We start from the raw sequence: 17,475 nt of genomic DNA, 5'->3' as shown, positions 1-17,475 counted from the left end.
CTCAACTTAATCCACTAACGAATCGTCAGAATCCGAATCGAATGAGCTTCCATGCGAGAACAATTGGTTATTCCTAATCCCTAATTATACATGGCATTTCTACCAATTATAACTAGCATGTGAACAATTAAACCCATTCTCATGGTGAACTAATCATTTCTAGAGTGGAATGGAAAATACTACGGCGACTCTACGATAATCGGAATCAAGCTTTCATCAAGGCTTCACAACCCCTCTAATGGAGGTTTAGCCTTGAATCATTCCTCAATCATTTCCATTTATATTAAAACTAAACATAATATAAAGCATTGAAATTTATTTAATTAAACAATAATGAAATCTAATTTAATGACTAAATTGAACTAAGGACATGAATTGAAATTAGATCTAGAATTGAATTGACAAAATCGAAATGGATAAAGAATAACTAATTTATTATCTAATCAAATGAAGAACAAGATTCAAGGTTTAATCTAAATTTAAAAATTAGATATTGAAACTATATTAATCAAAACAATTAAATAAAACTAGATCTAGAACTATTTTAATGGAGGCTATTCTAATCTAACTATTATTTTCTAACCTAACTATCTACCATTACCATTAACAAAGAGCTTAAGCTTTTGTTTTTATACATCCAGATCCAAAATTCGTGCATGGGCTTGGAGCCATGGGTTTGGGCGAGAAATCGGGCCCAAAACCCAATTTTTCAAATCAAAAGGCCTCTTCAGCTGCAGTTGACTTCCACAGACTTTTCGTCCACTTCTGCTCCTCTGATTGGGTCAAGGCTTGGACCATTACAAAGCTCTTTCCGAGCGGTCGTTTTGACATAAGGTATGCCCAATTCAGTCTGAGTCCAAAGATACGGCTTTCGAAGTTCTCACGACTTTTGCTCCTTTATCTCGCTAAAGTGGTACATTTACGCACATAATGGACTTTGAAACCCGAAATGCATAAAAACGCGTAATCGGTGTTAACTCTTACTTATTATTCACATAATTGGTCTAACAAGATGATTATTAAGGGGTTAAAACTACAGTTTTGGGCTCTTATCAAACCACCCCCAAACAAAGATTTTTGCTTGTCCTCAAGCAAATATGAGAAATTAGAATAAGTGACCAAAAATGGAGTTCTAACTAATCTCGTTTATTTGAGTGCGATTGCATTGACCATATGCAACAAGGCCTTAAACCACTAGGAATTCCCTAGTGGACGAGTTATAGCCTCGCGTGAGAGTTTTCCAATGAAGGTACTCACAAACTTCATCTATACTACAACGACTAAGAAAATAAAACTATTGTTTCCTTATTCATGCCCAACTATCTATACATCTCTCTAGCAATTATATAAGAATAACCAACCAAAACCCTAAGTTAATATATGCATAATAATCAATCATCTACAATAAACATATATACAATGAGTAGTACTATCAAATGTTTAGCAGGTTTGTTTCTGAGAACTCGGAATAGCGTCCTTAATTAGGTTCTCACAATAATAGTCAAGAAACAACACTCGATTTTTCACTCAAGTTTCAGCTACTCCAAGTTAATGCAAATGGCACACTTTACCTTACAATCTCAATGACAACAAGGAAGCCGGGGTCAATCAAACACATCTGCCACTTACTATCACACTAACCTATTCCTAATTGAGCTAGAGGTCTTTATTAGGTGTTACGGGGATTAGGAGATGGTTTAAGAAGGAAGGAAATGGATATTCAAAAAGGACAAGTCTAAGATAATAGAGTCTTCAGATTATGTAACTTAGAGAAAACCTTGTTATTTTCTTTTGCTTCTATACTTTGTTTCCATCCCAGCCATATTTTTTTTTTTTCTTTTCTTTGGCTTTTGACTCCTTTTTTTATTCTATTTTTTTGGAGTTTTTTTTTTTTTTTTTTTTATTTTATTTCTATTTTTCTTTTATTTGGATGGAAACTTCTTTTCTTTATTTTTACTCAAGCAAGTAACAATTTTTGTTTTACAGGGTTTTTCTCTTCTTCTTTCTTCACTCATTCTATTCTCAGACTTATTCTAAATTGGGTAGGTTGATTTATTATTTTTTTTTTTATTTTGTTTTGTTTTTGTAACAGGGTAAAGGAATTGTGGTGTATGGAAGGCTAAAGAAAAGGCTCAGAGTGGTGACTAGCGGAAAATAATTCATAGGTTTGAATTTCTGGCTATATCGATCCAAAGAGCGGCCTAAATTCTCACTTAGGATATGGTTTAGTGATCAAGCAAGTGGACGTGTGATTTCTCTATCCGGATTTTACTTCTCCCTTGTATCATTTCTCAAATGTTTCACTCATATAAGGCTTTAGGCTATATTCTCACAGGATTTGTAGAATAAGTACTCTAGCCTAGATTTCAGAAACTTACTGCTAACAATCATAGATACTCATGTAATAAATTTATAGATAGATGCAAAGATTATTACCTACATATTAACCTAAGTTTCTAACAATTATTCTGATGCAACAACTATGTGAGACTTCTAGATTGTTAAGAGCATGGAGAAAGAAAACAATACCAATATTCCTAAGTGTATAGCATAAACTTATTTATTTATATTTTTAAATTTTTGAAATTTTAACTAGAAAACAAATGCATATTATATATATCTATATCCTAACAGATGTCTTAATTACACGTGATTCTATGCCCCCAAACAAGAAGCATGATTTGTCCTCAAAGCATTGTAAATAAAGAGGGTAGGAAAAATACCATTGAAGCGCGTGAAATTCAGAAACATCTGCAAAACAATGTTAGAACGTACTAATATAGGAAATAAAAACTGACGCAACTCTATAAGAGTTCCACCCATTATGGGGTTAACTTAATTAAATTGCTTGGGACATAAGCAGACACAAACAGAAACTAAAACTTACCTCCACTCCCGTTGTTATTCGTCATCTTCGTCATCCTCTACTTCTATAAAGAAGTGAGGTTCCTTCAGCGATCTGCCATGCTATGATAATTTGCCGGCTTCACGCCATTTATCATCTATGGTTGCTAACCTATTAAGTGCCACTTGCATTCCTGATGGGGTGTAGGGTGCAACCTGGTGAGGTTGTATCCGCCACCCATGCCAAGTCATTGCACGGAAAGATCGAATAATACTATTGGTGGGTCGCACCGTGTCTACCTTAATCCAATCCGTGAAACGTGTACAAAAACGGGAAAGAAACATAGCATAATACGTGAAATTAAAACGGGCATAAGAAGGTACTTATGCCTCATATGTATAGGCTCGTGCTAAACTAGACATCAAAGTCCAGGAAGGTCATAGAACCGGGCGCCCATTGGCTAAAGCAAGGAAAACGCTGCAAGTGGCGTCATTCACGGAAGAAAACGCCATTCCCTAAAATGTTTAGCATTATCCAAAACATAACAGTTCCTATGTTCATGGACCGGGCTACCAAGGGCAACGTTATAGTCCCCTTGGTCCTCAATACGAAAATGCCTGCCCCATAAGCCTCGTGCAAAGACTCATAGGTGTAGACATGCATATTATCGACCCAATAGCACCATGGGTCTTGTATCTCAAATTGGGCATAGCAAGTCCAAGAACAAATGCTAGCAAGAACCCGGTAATCTCCATTGGTTCATTGTCAATGTTGATGGAGAACACTTGTTCTCCATCCGTCTCTCAAAGAAAATGCAGTTATTATAAAAATAAGATGCAAGTCTTTGGAGAATAAAGTTCAGCCGTCTTTACCATAAGAGGTTCCCAGCCCAACATATGTGATCACCTCACAAACCAAGCACCGTAAGTAATGCTTTGGAACAAATCTTCGAAAAGACTGTTCGGTATCAATATTGGAGATGTCATCTCTAAATTACGCTTTGGAATAGCTGCGAATGATTCGGATACTACACGCGAAAACAAGAAAATTTCTGGTCCAGAAGTCGGTGGCGCTGGCGCCATTAACTTAGGCGCTGGCGCTCTTTGTATTTTGGAATTCCAAGTAACTTAGCGCTGGTCGCTAGCTCGACTAGAAGCGCTGGCCTCGACCAAATTTTTCGACAGAATTTAGGCTGAGAGCTGCCACTAACTAGGAAGCGCCCGAAGCTGCGTAATTGCGAAAATGAAGTCGAAACGGGAATCGCGGGTTTGAAGGGTGAGTGATGGAGTTTAGGTGTAATGTGAGTTGTGAGGATAGATTGTATCAAGTTTAAATAGGCTTAAAGTTGCTAGAATGGATCGGAAAGTTGCCAAAACTAATTTCGGCAGCTTCGAAATCCTAAAATCTCCAAACTTCAAAACGGAAACAACTCATCTCCTGGATTCTAATTCAAACCCAGTATCTCTTATTTGGATTTTATGACTGAATGTACCTATTTAATCTAGATTTCATCTTACAATGATTCTCAATCACAGATATGCCTATACGGCCATATTTTCACCTTACTCCGCAGTAAATTCTAACACTAGGGTTTTTTATAAAAAATAAAGCGTGAAATGATCAAACCACCCCCAAACAAGTTTGGAAGGTGGGATTAATATGAAACAAGCACACAAACTGAAAATAACCCCTTATATTAAAATTTTCATTCGGAGTATCACTACAAAATCCACATTACTGAAATAAAAATTACATTACAATAAAGACAACAACAACTACTAAACATAAATAACTACCACTATCACTCCTCATCCTCTCTAAACACCTCGCCACTGGTGGCGGAGGGCACAGACTCGAGTGGTGGCTCCTGGGCTCCAGAAGGTCCAGCAGCAGATCCGCCGCGTCGACGCGCCATGCCTAGTAGCCGGTCCTCGAGAGGCGAGTCCGTCTCGAGGTGGGAAGCGTGCTAGCATATCCACTCTAAACCGGCGCCGGGCTTCCATCTCAGCCCTCGCCCCCATCTCCCATCCTCATCCTCCCTCACCGGTGCGGAGCTCGAAGTTGTGGTGAATGGTGGCTGTCGAGTCCGGAGGCATTGAGACAGAGTGTTGAGTGAACGATGCCCCTATGTAGCATAGTCATGCGCCAAAGATCGCACCAACACCTCGAAGGCATCCGTATCAAAGCAGTGCCATCCTCCTCATCCTCCTCCGACTCATCCTCATCTACCCTCTGCTCCTCCTCCTCCGGCTGTTCCCTATCCTCGGGCAATTTCCAGACTTGTTGGACACACTCCCTATAGATACGCGGGTTCCCCGTGCGGGTAATGTAAATCCTCTCGTAGCGGAGTTGCCTTCATCTTCAACATGATCTTAGTGATAAGCACAGAAGAGGTGCCAACGACCGTCCAACCTCCCCGATCATGTTCGGCAAAAAACTCCGGGATACGAAATCGTACTTCGCTCTCCCGGAGTATCCATAGGATCGGGAGGCGTGTCGGACCGATGTCATCGACCTTGTCCTTGCCTAGGACATTCCGACCAATCCATCGGGTCAGCGGTTTGGTTGGTCCTCGAGAAGCTCGGGCACACAATGGGAGTTTGGATTGTAGCTCCCATTGATGACGAACGCCCATCAACGGCTCAACCCCGTCATCTTTGGGGGGATCCCCGTAGGGGTGGCCTCGGATGGATTCTAGGCGAATGCCTAGAATCTCACCAACAATCCCGTAGTCAACTCCTCCTCTTCTTCCTCACCAACACAAAAATCCGACTCCCCTCCAACTCCCCGGTGTTGTAGAACCGCCCCGACCAAGTCTTCATGGATAGAAGTCCTCGGTCGAAACCACCACGACTACTCCGTCTCTACTAGCCATTTCGTCACCGTAAAAGCGGCGAAAATGGTCGGCGAAAATCTGCTCCGATATATACGGCGTTGAGCCATTTAGAGTTTGATTACGGTTTGGGGTTTGTAGAGGGGTGTGGTAGTGGTGGTTTTACTTGACCGACTTGAAGAACAAATGGAGGTGGTGGAGTGGTGGCGGCAAAAACTAATTGGTTTGATTTTTCGGTGGTTTTCGAAGTTTTAAATTGGTGGAGTTTGTTTTGATTTGTGTTTGCAAAACAAAAATGGGTTGGGATATGATTTTTTGGCGTGGGTTTATGGTATTATTTTTTAATTTTTTGCTTTTCTAGGTTTGGAGGATGTTAATGGCGGTGGAAGATGAAGAACGAAACGATGAACTGTAGCTGAAAAGGTAAGAGCGCCGCCGCTCCATGGGCGTGGTGGGCGAAGTTGAATGCCCCAAAATCAAAATTTTCGATTTTTTCGATTTTTTTGCTAATTTCAAATCAAAATTCCCGCTTCGTTACCGGTCCGATTTTTGCGAATGAGATATGGAAATGATCAGGAGAGAATTTCCTATCTAATGATCCATAAAACACTCTATTCCGACTTCGGATGACATATGAGATAGTGGAAAACGCCTCGAAATGCGTGCATGACGTAAGTTATGCGAACGAATGAACTCTAAATTAATAGATCATGTCAATCCGAATCGTAATACAATAAAACGGCCTAAGCAACTCTAATGGAACATAAAACATTTAGTACGGAAACACTAACACCCCACCCCCAAACAAATTTTTTACAACGAAGCTTAGAAAATTTGTTTTTAGCAGTGGGTCTTTTAAAGTCAGATTCCCGAGACTTCATAGATTACTATGTTTATTTTATTATTTTTATTTTTTTATTTTAGTTTTAGAAGGAAAAACAATAAGCAATAAAGACATAATTCACACCATAGAGAAACATGACTCAAAAATCCGAGAAAACATGCAAGAGTGGAAAACGTGAACTATGTGAACCGTGGACTTAGGATCCGGTACTTACAGCCACACACTCCATAGGGAGGGCCCGGTTACCTTAATGGTGCACTCACCAATATATTGGAATGAAAGGAAATGCACCAAACACAGAAATTGAGTCGTTTATAGTCAGATACTCAAGACTTTATCTAAAACATATGTATGAACATGCACGATTGATCATATATCAACAACCTAAATAGTTGTGGATCATTCCATAAATAAATATCACAGCAAACATATCCAAATACAATGAAACACCAAGATTTCCTCGACCGGCCTAGTGGAATCCAAACGAAGTCGGATAACTCTATTGTGTAACCTATCATGCACCTTCTTTTCATTTTGAATGAGTGGGTGTTCTAGTAAATAAGTGTGGAAAAGTGAATGGTTGTGGAGAATATGGTAGATATGGATAAGTTCTAGAAAGACACCACATACACAATGAGGATTTGGTTTTAGCAATCGAACTCATTCATTGTGTGTGTAGGGACTGTCTCAATTCTGAAAATGAAGGTGTCAAATAGTTTGTCCTTCTGAAGTATCCGTTTGCTAGGAGGATTTAAAAAATTATGAAGCACAGGAGAAACAAAAGGATCGAGTGCAAACTCGGGGTTCCTTTGAAAGGGTGGAAGGAGGGGCATCGAGGTGGATGTTGTGCTAGTTAGTTCTTGATAGGGTGAATTGTCACCTACTCGAAGAAACTCATCAAATTCCTCATCTAGATTGGTCATATCCACATTACTATGGTAGTCCTCTACATCTTTGAGAAAGTCATCTATCCCGTCCTCATCAATAACATGTGTATCGGCTAGTGTAGGAATGAAAATGTTGGAGTCTGACTTTCCAAAGGAAAGAATTTTGGGCATATGACTATCAGGGAACGTGTTGTTGAAATAATATCGAGCAAAGCTCTCGATCATGCTAACCTCTCCATCCATAGACGAATCGGGTAACTGCGTCCTTGTTTTAAAACATTGACTTCAACAGCAAGATGGCCAAAAGACATGGACATTGAACCATCACGGCAATTAATGAGCGCATTGGCGGTTGCCAAGAAAGGGCGCCCTAAAATGATCGGACAGAGTCGTTAGCGACTACGTCGAGGACTACAAAATCAGCGGATAGTAGAAATCCCCGAACTTTTACCAACACATTTTCGACTACACCCTTAGGATACTTAATAGACCGATCGAGCTAATTGCAACGCGTCATTTTAGTGGGTTGCATCTTGTCTAGACCTATTTGTCTATACAAATAAAATGGGAGTAAGTTAACACTAGCCCCCGTGTCTAATAACGCGGTCGTCGTATAGGAATCTCTAAGGTGCATTGTACATAGGGCGACCGTGGTCCTTGTACTTAACAATTCCATTATGTTCGGATAAGGTTGGGAATTGTTCTGCGTTAAAGGCGCCTTTTGGTATATTGGTCTTAAGCCTAGTAGTACACAATTCCTTAAGAAACTTAGCATGATGTGGTAGCTTTTAATAGCTTCGAGGAAGGGAAGGTTTATAGTTAGATTCTTAAAACATCCCTAATCTCCTCATAATTTGTATCCTTAGTTAACATGGCTAATTTTTGTGGAAACGCGGTGGTTTACGTCGATATTTAGCAATGGTATCACCGGATGTTTAACCGTGGCTTTGTGTTTCTTAGGTTGTGTTGTAATGGCGGTACCTCTACGATTGGTAGGCTCTTGAGTTTCTATTTCAAGATCTAGTAATATAGCGGGTGTAGGGGACTCTTGGTGGGGTAACTATAGGCATAGTTACTTTGTTATCAACCACTCTGCCGGAGGAGAGTGGTGATGGCATTTATCTCACCTACATTTTCAAATTCATTACTAGTATTATCCGTTACCTCAAAGGTTGTGTTTGTTGTTTTAGGATTAGGTATTGCGTTACACAGGAAACACACCTTTGGTTTGGGCTTTATCTTGAGCCAACCGTTGGGTTAAATTAGTTCACCGATTGTAGAAGCCGGTTGGATTGAGCCATGGTTTGGAAAAGTTTTTGCTCACTTGTATAAAGGTGTCAAGACGATCCTACCGTGGGTGTAGTGGTCACGGGTGGTGTATTCGAACTATTTCCGTGAATTATTTATTGGTGGATTTTGATAGTTATTATTTACCTAACGATACCTCTATTAGCATTATAATTATTATAATTACCTTGACCTTGCACTTGACCTTGTCGGGTTGCACTTGGTTGTTATAATTATTAAAATTACCCCCCACTCCTTGTCGTAGTGGAGCTTGGTTAAAGCTCTGCGTTAGCCCTAACATATTGATGATTGTACCGCGAGGTGTGACGCTTTTGGTTATTTCTCCAACCGAAATTGGGATTTTGTCTCCAAAGGCGTTAGGTTCACTATTAATGGAACAAGCCCGTTCATAGGCTATAGGGACGATGGGATTCGGGATGCTTTCGGGGCTCCAAATGAAACTACATGGATTTGAATTTACATTCATAACGGGGATTGGCTTTTGTTGTCTGAAAATGGCATCTACCTTTTTGTGAGGGATTCAATTAGAGTTTTAAGCTCAGGATCTGATTTAACCTCAAACATACTGGTAGCCTTAACTGTGGAAGAAGAACTAGCGGAGCGGGAGTAATCGTCACTACCCCCCCAATTATTATTACGCTTAGTTTGGTCCTCTAAAATTTATAAGCCTCAGAGGCTCCTTTGTTTAAGAAACTACCCCCATTCATTATGTCAAGGACTTCTTTATGGTGATGTTGAAGTCCTTTGAAAAAAGGCACGAACTAACGTGTCTTTCGCTAAGTTATGATGTGGACACTCTATAAGCAGATCGGTGAAACGATTCCAAGCCTCTGAAAATGTTTCATGAGGATTTTGTCGAAAGAAATGAATCTTGGAAAGCATCTCATCCGTCTTTAGGGGTGGGTAAAAATGTTCCATAAACAAATTTGAACAAGTTTAGCCCACGAGTCCTCACAACGAATTAGGCGCCAAGCAACCAAGACGCCTTTATCGGCTAAGGTGAAAGGGAAAACCCTTAATTTAATTTGTTCCAACCAACCGTAGGATGGTGGAATGTTGTTAGGACTTGTTCAATCCCACGATATCTTTGGTAAGGTTTTTCATGGTCTAAACCATGAAAAACGGGTAACAAATTAAAAATATTTGGAGGATTCTCAAAATCCCACCTGGGTTTGCTAGAACGATGCAAGATTTGGGGCTATCGCCAAGGCTTTGTAGAAGTCCGAGAGGAGTCTCTCTTTCTTCCCCCATTATATCAGGTGGTGTGTGTGGAATAGTAGCTAGAGGTGTAGTGTGTGGTATACTAGATAGACTTGATTGTTGATGTTGTTGTGTATTTACGTTTGGTGTTTTTGTACGACCAGACCTTAATCTCATGCAAGACTAAGTCGAGCTTAACTACACATGCAACACTCCAAACAATTCTGATATACTAGTATAAACCTCTAACAGGAGATGCGAGGTGTGGAAGAAAGGAATACCTGATTAAGGCCCTGCTTTCGCTTATGAATAGCGTCTTGTATGCAGCGTGTTCGGTGTTTATAAGAGAATAGAACACTGAAAACTTGACAACTCGAAGTTCAAATCAAACCGTGGAAATCCCGAAATTTCGAGAGAAGGCGCTGCTATCTTAAAGCTTTATCTTAAAGCGATGGCCAAGGCAAAGTCGAAGCTCCGATAAGATAAGCGTAGTCGCTTCGCGCTCTTTGAAGCGCCTTCCAGTGTAGAAACGAAGTCCAAGATAAGCGGCTGGTCGGCTCTTTTTGGGCGCTTCAGTCGTTTTCATGGATTTTTTCCAAAACTGAAACCAAACACCACAAGATGAATCAAACAAGGGTGGGTGGGTGAAATGGGACTCAAAAATTACTAATTCTATTATGAAAACAATGCTAAAATGCAACTAAGATGGCAGCGGCGCCATTTGATAAACGTAAAATGACTAGTCTACCTACGTAATGAACGATGAATTCTCAACGTAAGTAAACTAAACTTTTTACTTGATGCTCTCTTGTTTATCAAAGATTTATTCTACTCTCAACCAATTGAGATATAGGTGAGTAGATAGAGTTCGTTCCACTCCTAGTGCTCTAGCATGGATGTTTTCTAATCTAACTAGTCGTTTTTAAGTCTATGAGAGTTTTACGAAGGGAATTATACTACGATGCAACTACCCACAAGATGCAACTAGTCGGTTATCAGAATACTAAGGGAATGCTACGTTGATTCTATGATAAGGAGTTAGAGGGGATTGATTCCACCATAACTCAACTTAATCCACTAACGGCGAATTAATCGTCAGAATCCGAATTGAATCGCCCCGCTTAACAATTTAGTTATTCCTAATCCCTAATTATACATGGCATTTCTACCAATTATAACTAGCATGTGAACAATTAAACCCATTCTCATGGTGAACTAATCATTTCTAGAGTGGAATAGAAAATACGGCGACTCTTTTACGATAATCGGACTCAAGCTTTCATCAAGGCTTCACAACCCCCTCTAATGGAGGTTTAGCCTTGAATCATTCCGCAATCATTTCCATTTATATTAAAACTAAACATAATATAAAGCATTGAAATTTATTTAATTAAACAATAATGAAATCTAATTTAATGACTAAATTGAACTAAGGACATAAATTGAAATTAGATCTAGAATTGGAATTGACAAAATCGAAATGGATAAAGAATACTACTTTATTGATCTAATCAAATGAAGAACAAGATTCAAGGTTTAATCTAATGAAATGAATTAGATATTGAAACTATACTTAATCAAAAACAATTAAATAAAACTAGATCTAGAAGCTATTTTAATGGCTACTTTCTATTCTAAGCTAACTATTATTTTCTAACTACTGGCTACCATTAATGAAGAGCTAAGCTTTTGTTCTTATACATTCAGATCCAAAATTCGTGCATGGGCTTGGAGCCGGGGTTTGGGCCGAGAATCGGGCCCAAAACCCAATCTTCGATCAAAAGGCCTCTTCAGCTGCAGTTGACTTCCACAGACTTTTCGTCCACTTCTGCTCCTCTGATTGGGTCAAGGCTTGGACCATTACAAAGCTCTTTCCGAGCCGGTCGTTTTGACATAAGGTATGCCCAATTCCGAGGTCTGAGTCCAAAGATACGGCTTTGAGTTTAGCGACTTTTGCTCCTCAGATCTCGCTAAAAGTGGTACATTTCTCGCACATAATGGACTTTGAAGCCCGAAATGCATAAAAACGCGTAATCAGTGTTAACTCTTAGTTATTATTCACATAATTGGTCTGACAGTATGATTATTAAGGGGTTAAAACTACAGTTTTGGGCTCTTATCAATAAGGGTAGGACCGCGTCCCTGAACAAAATATTATTAAGTCCTACCCTCCTGCAAAAGAAAGTTAGAAGTTTTATATAACATATGTAGATATCCTATAGGTATTCAAATGTAAGCCCAAACACACTCGCATAATCAAATCAATTTCTCTTATCAATTAATCAATTTCTTTTCTTATACACCCACTCTTTAGTAACTATGTACCTTAGGTCATTCTCGCCACATTCAATGAATACCCGGGTCATTCATGGCACATTCAATGAATACCCATTTATAACGCTAACGGGCCATTTATGGCACATTCAATAAATGCCCACCTAATATATGACATCATCACCATAAAACTCATTTCAAAACTTGAGGCGTGGAGAGTTCTAAAAGGGTGTGGTAAATTATTTAAGCATTATTAAACTTTATTGCATATTTTATTTCGAGAACGGAGGAGTATCTTGTTTCTTGTATTATTGTTTTTCGCGTTATTAATATATCGATGTCTAAATGTCATAGCGTCCAGATATCATAAAAGACCGAAATATCACATAGTAGTTAATACACGCACACACGCATATATATAAAAAGTCTTAGCCTAAAGCCAAACACGCTTAATAGCCCTAGACCTATCCTAATACACCAAATCATAATCGGTTAAAAGTCAAACTTGGTCGGCTAGTCAAAGTCAACTCGGTCAATCCCAAAGTCAACTCCCCAAGGGTCAATAAAGATCGACCGGCCCAGTCAAGCTGATCAACCAGGTCCCAAACTCCTCTAACCTAAAAGCCCAAAGACTAAGGCCCAAAGTTTAAACTTAAGCCCATAAGTGAAATCTGAAATTTAAAACACTCAAGCCCAATACTGAGTTCGGCCCAAGCCCAACAAGGAACAATGAACAGGATCGCCTCTATCCCTTCTTCTTCCTCTATCACAACCTCCACCACCCGATCAACCACCACAACCACCAACCTAACTCCACTACAAACCACACGGTTTCACTCCTCACAAAAACCCCAACCTTTCTATATAATAAAATCCCAATTCCCTCACCCTTCAAAAATCGCGGTAATGACGCCATTAATGGCGGTTCAAAGCTTCACAGCTCTCATATAACAATTCCACCACCACCAATCAGTAATCAACCAACACAATCAACATAATAACAATTCACAATATTTTTTAGGATGATGTTTGTGCGAACCGCCACCATTAACACCTGTTCAAGCATTTTCCAAGCTTCAACAGCCCACCCAATTTCAATTCAATCGACAGCAACAAATCAAAGATATAACTTCATTAGGCAAAACAGTTTACACTCGCAGCAAGCAATAAGTTTTGAGTCCATATAAGAACAATTAACTATATCATTCAATGGAAACTCGATTTCATTCCTGGTTAAACAAAAAGATAAATCTTCAACTTTCCATCGATATCAGATGACGAGGTTACAGTATATATGTTCCTCTGCGTTAACAATCTTATGTATTTCTTTGTTTTATACCATTTAGTTCAAACAATCACACGCGTATACAACCATATTTCTGACATTTACAGTCGGCAGAAAAACGATGAATTCAGCAGTAAATCAGTGTTTTAGAATTATTTTCTAAGTGTAACATTTTATATCGTTGAAAGTATCTACTCACCGATACAGAACTTATTTGCTCCTCCTGTTGTCAGCAAGATCTCCAGCAAGAAACTTCTCTCATTCCTCTCTGTGAAACTCTCTTTTATGTAAAACTCTCTGTGTTTTACCAACCCTATCTTTTTCTTCTCTGTTTTTAAAAACCCTCGAAATAGGGAAGAGGGTGTATCCTATAAACCCACGTCTCCTATTTCCACTAACACTTATCTTATTTTATTTTATCTATTATCCATTATTATTAGTATTAGTATTATCCTAGGAAAAATAAAAGAAAAGGCGGGGTGGTATAATATACACACCTTAAAAGGATCTCGTCCCAAGATTCAAAGTAGAGTGTAGAGTAACCAAACAAACAGTATGTCAAACAATAAATCTTTATAGAGTATAAAGTTAACATATTACATGCCGACAACTAAACTTTAAGTAATAATGTAGAACATGTCAGCAGGGAGATTAAATTAAACACATCATTTACAGCTTGCACCCAATGATCATAGTAAACCAATATCATAAATAAGACATACGTGTATACGCAAGTATACACACCTTAAAAGGAATACACATATACAATATCATATAGATAGGCATACTAATACGCAAATCACATACTTTGAAAGTGTGTCCATATACGTATAGAACCCAATAAACACGTGTATACGCTAGTATACACCACTCAAAAGAATATACGTAATTAGTTTCTTCCATTGCCAACACTTAATTAGAATCATTCTTTCTCAGTTCAACAAATTCATATTCTTCGAGTTAAATCATACTAAGAAGGCAAGGTAGTTCCTCTCACATCGAGGCAGTTAGTTCCACTCTTAGTATTTCCCAACTAATCCAAGACGTTTAACAATAAATATACCTATAATAATTTTCTTTTCAACGAACTTCCCTGTCAAAACTATTCGGTTAAAAACTCATATGTTTCATCCACCATCTTGGTGTTTACAAATATATCAACATTTCTCTCAGTGTCTCACAAACACCTCATGTTCGAAAATAAAAATTTTACATTATATAGGCTGATTCATATCATCAATGACCTATACTATGTCCACTATCACATAGGATCAAACACCTACAATGTGATGCATGCACATTGGCTCACACACCAATGATGTGCAAGTATACACTAGTTCACACACCAACGATGCATACTAGCTCTCTACCATCACATAGGATCAAACACCAACGATGTGTGGTATGCGCACTGGATCACACTCTAACGATGTACATGTGCACACTGGATCAAACTCCAACGATGCATACAAAGAGATGTTATATATATTGGATCACACACCAACGATATACATAACTTGGACAATATTAACAATTTCAAATCCAACCTTTACCGAAAGGGTTTCTTTATTCCTTGGATAATTCCAATTTACTCAAATATGAAATTTTAAAATAACAATTTATTCTTTAATCAATACTTATTTAAAATAGAAAACTCCGTTAGGAAAAACAACACTATAACATGCTGAACAATTTCGATTATAAATTTCATAAGAAACTAATCGTTAAAGCAACCAGCATTTTATTTTCATAATCATACGATAAATTCTTACTTGCTAAGTATCAATAAAGGAACTAGTAAACAACAAATTCATACATACCTAACATTAACCAGTGCAGTTCTTAACGTAGTGTCCCAACTGTCCACATTTATAACATTTGCCTACTAGTTCATTTGGTTTAGAACATCTTCGAATAGTATGACCAACTTCCCCATAGTTCAAACAATTACCATCAAATTTCTTTAGCGAAGTACTAATGTCCTTATTCACATGCTTACTTGTTTGCCTATTATATGGGTGATGCCGACTTTTTCTCTGCCCTTGACGTGGTTGACTAGAAATAAGGTGTAAGCTGACTTGTTTTGGGGCATTCTCTTTAAACTTCTCATCTTTGGGTTTATTATCCAATTGTTCATATCTTAATGCCAAATCTAACACGCAATCGAAAGTTTATTAATCAAAGGGTATCAAATAACTCAATAGATATGGCTCTAGTCCACGGATGAACTTCTGGTTCTTCTTTACTGGGGTATCCACTAAATAAGGAGCATACCTCGATAGTTCATTGAACTTAGTCACGTGCCATTAGCAGTTTTTTTTCTCCTTGGGTCAAATTAAAGAATTTCTCAGTTAATTGCTCCTTAACAGCATTAGGAACAAACCTTCCCTCAAATCTTACCTGGAAATCCTCCCAAATCATAGTTCCCACATCCACATTATCCTTGATAGACCTCCACCAAAATAAAGTCACCCCCTCCAAGTGGTGAGAAGTCAACTCCTCGCCGCACCTCTCAAATGAGTTACATCTTAGCAAACACGGACTCACACATAGTAACCCATTTCTCAGCATCAATGGCCCCTTTCTCTCCCTTGAACTTCTGGCCTCCTAAAGTTGCAAAATCCTTGTTTCTCCTAGCAAAAGAATCCCCTAGATTAGCATGTTGACCCCTCTGAATAGTTTGCACCAACTAAGTTAATATTGCTCCCAAATCAGCAAGTATGGTATTACTTCCAGTACCAGTAATGTCATTATCATCTCCATCCATCACCTTAAAACAAAACAGACTTCCATTAGTACTTCAAACATCTTAAACTCAAACACACTCAATCACCACATTTCGAGGATCACCTAGACTTTCCAAATCTAGGCTAACCTAAGCTCCGATACCAAAATGTCACAGCTCGAATTTCTAAACAATTACAAAGTCAATATTTGAAATATAAATATCTCAAACATTACTATGTTCAATTGTCTAAAACCTAGGCTATGACGGGGCTACAACACATGCCAAAACCTAAAACCCAAATCATAAAAGAATAAACCCAAGAATTTCCACCATCACTTTATTAAGCTATCTTCCGTCCAAACAAAACATCAAACAAACTCTAAGAATAAAAGTCTTCAATATCTTATTCTCATGTCATGCTGAAAATGTAAACTACGTTATTACATCCTTCCAATAAGAATCGGACCTAATAAAAGCACTAACGGACTGCTCCATGCAAGAATCCAAATCACACGCCGCGGTTCCACTGCCGTTCACCTATGTTTCCAAGAACACACCCACGTTGCCAAAACAAAGCAAACATGGGTTGAAGAAAATAGAATTTGCTTTGGTATGAGTAGACTAACCACATAAAAACATTTCCAAATTTTACTTATCAAACTAACACTTTAAATATATCATAACTTAATCATTCTCAGCCTGGAAGACAAGTAGTTCCGTCATTTCAACCGGCATAGTTTCTTCCCAAGTAAGACTTCCATTTTATTAACTCATTATAATGATTTGTTTAAATAGCTAAGGAATTGAATTAAACTTACCGATAGCTATTTATCAGATATAAGGGTAGGACCGCCCCTCGCCTCAAAATATTATTAAGTCCTACCCTCCCCAAAAGAAAGTTAGAAGTTTTATATAACATATGTAGATATCCTATAGGTATTCAAATGTAAGCCCAAACACACTCGCATAATCAAATCAATTTCTCTTATCAATTAATCAATTTCTTTTCTTATACACCCACCATTTAGTAACTATGTATCTTAGGTCATTCTCGCCATATTCAATAAATACCCGGATCATTCATGGCACATTCAATGAATACCCATTTATAACGCTAACGGGCCATTTATGACACATTCCATAAATGCCCACCTAACATATGACATCATCAGTCATAAAACTCATTTCCAAAACTTGAGACGTGGAGAGTTCTAAAAGGGTGTGGTAAATTGTTTACGCATTATTAAACTTTATTGCATATTTTATTTCAA

The sequence above is a fragment of the Coptis chinensis genome, chromosome 5 (genome assembly GCF_015680905.1).
Source record: "Coptis chinensis isolate HL-2020 chromosome 5, ASM1568090v1, whole genome shotgun sequence".
NCBI lineage: Eukaryota > Viridiplantae > Streptophyta > Magnoliopsida > Ranunculales > Ranunculaceae > Coptis > Coptis chinensis.
Note: the sequence above shows the minus strand (reverse complement) of the source record.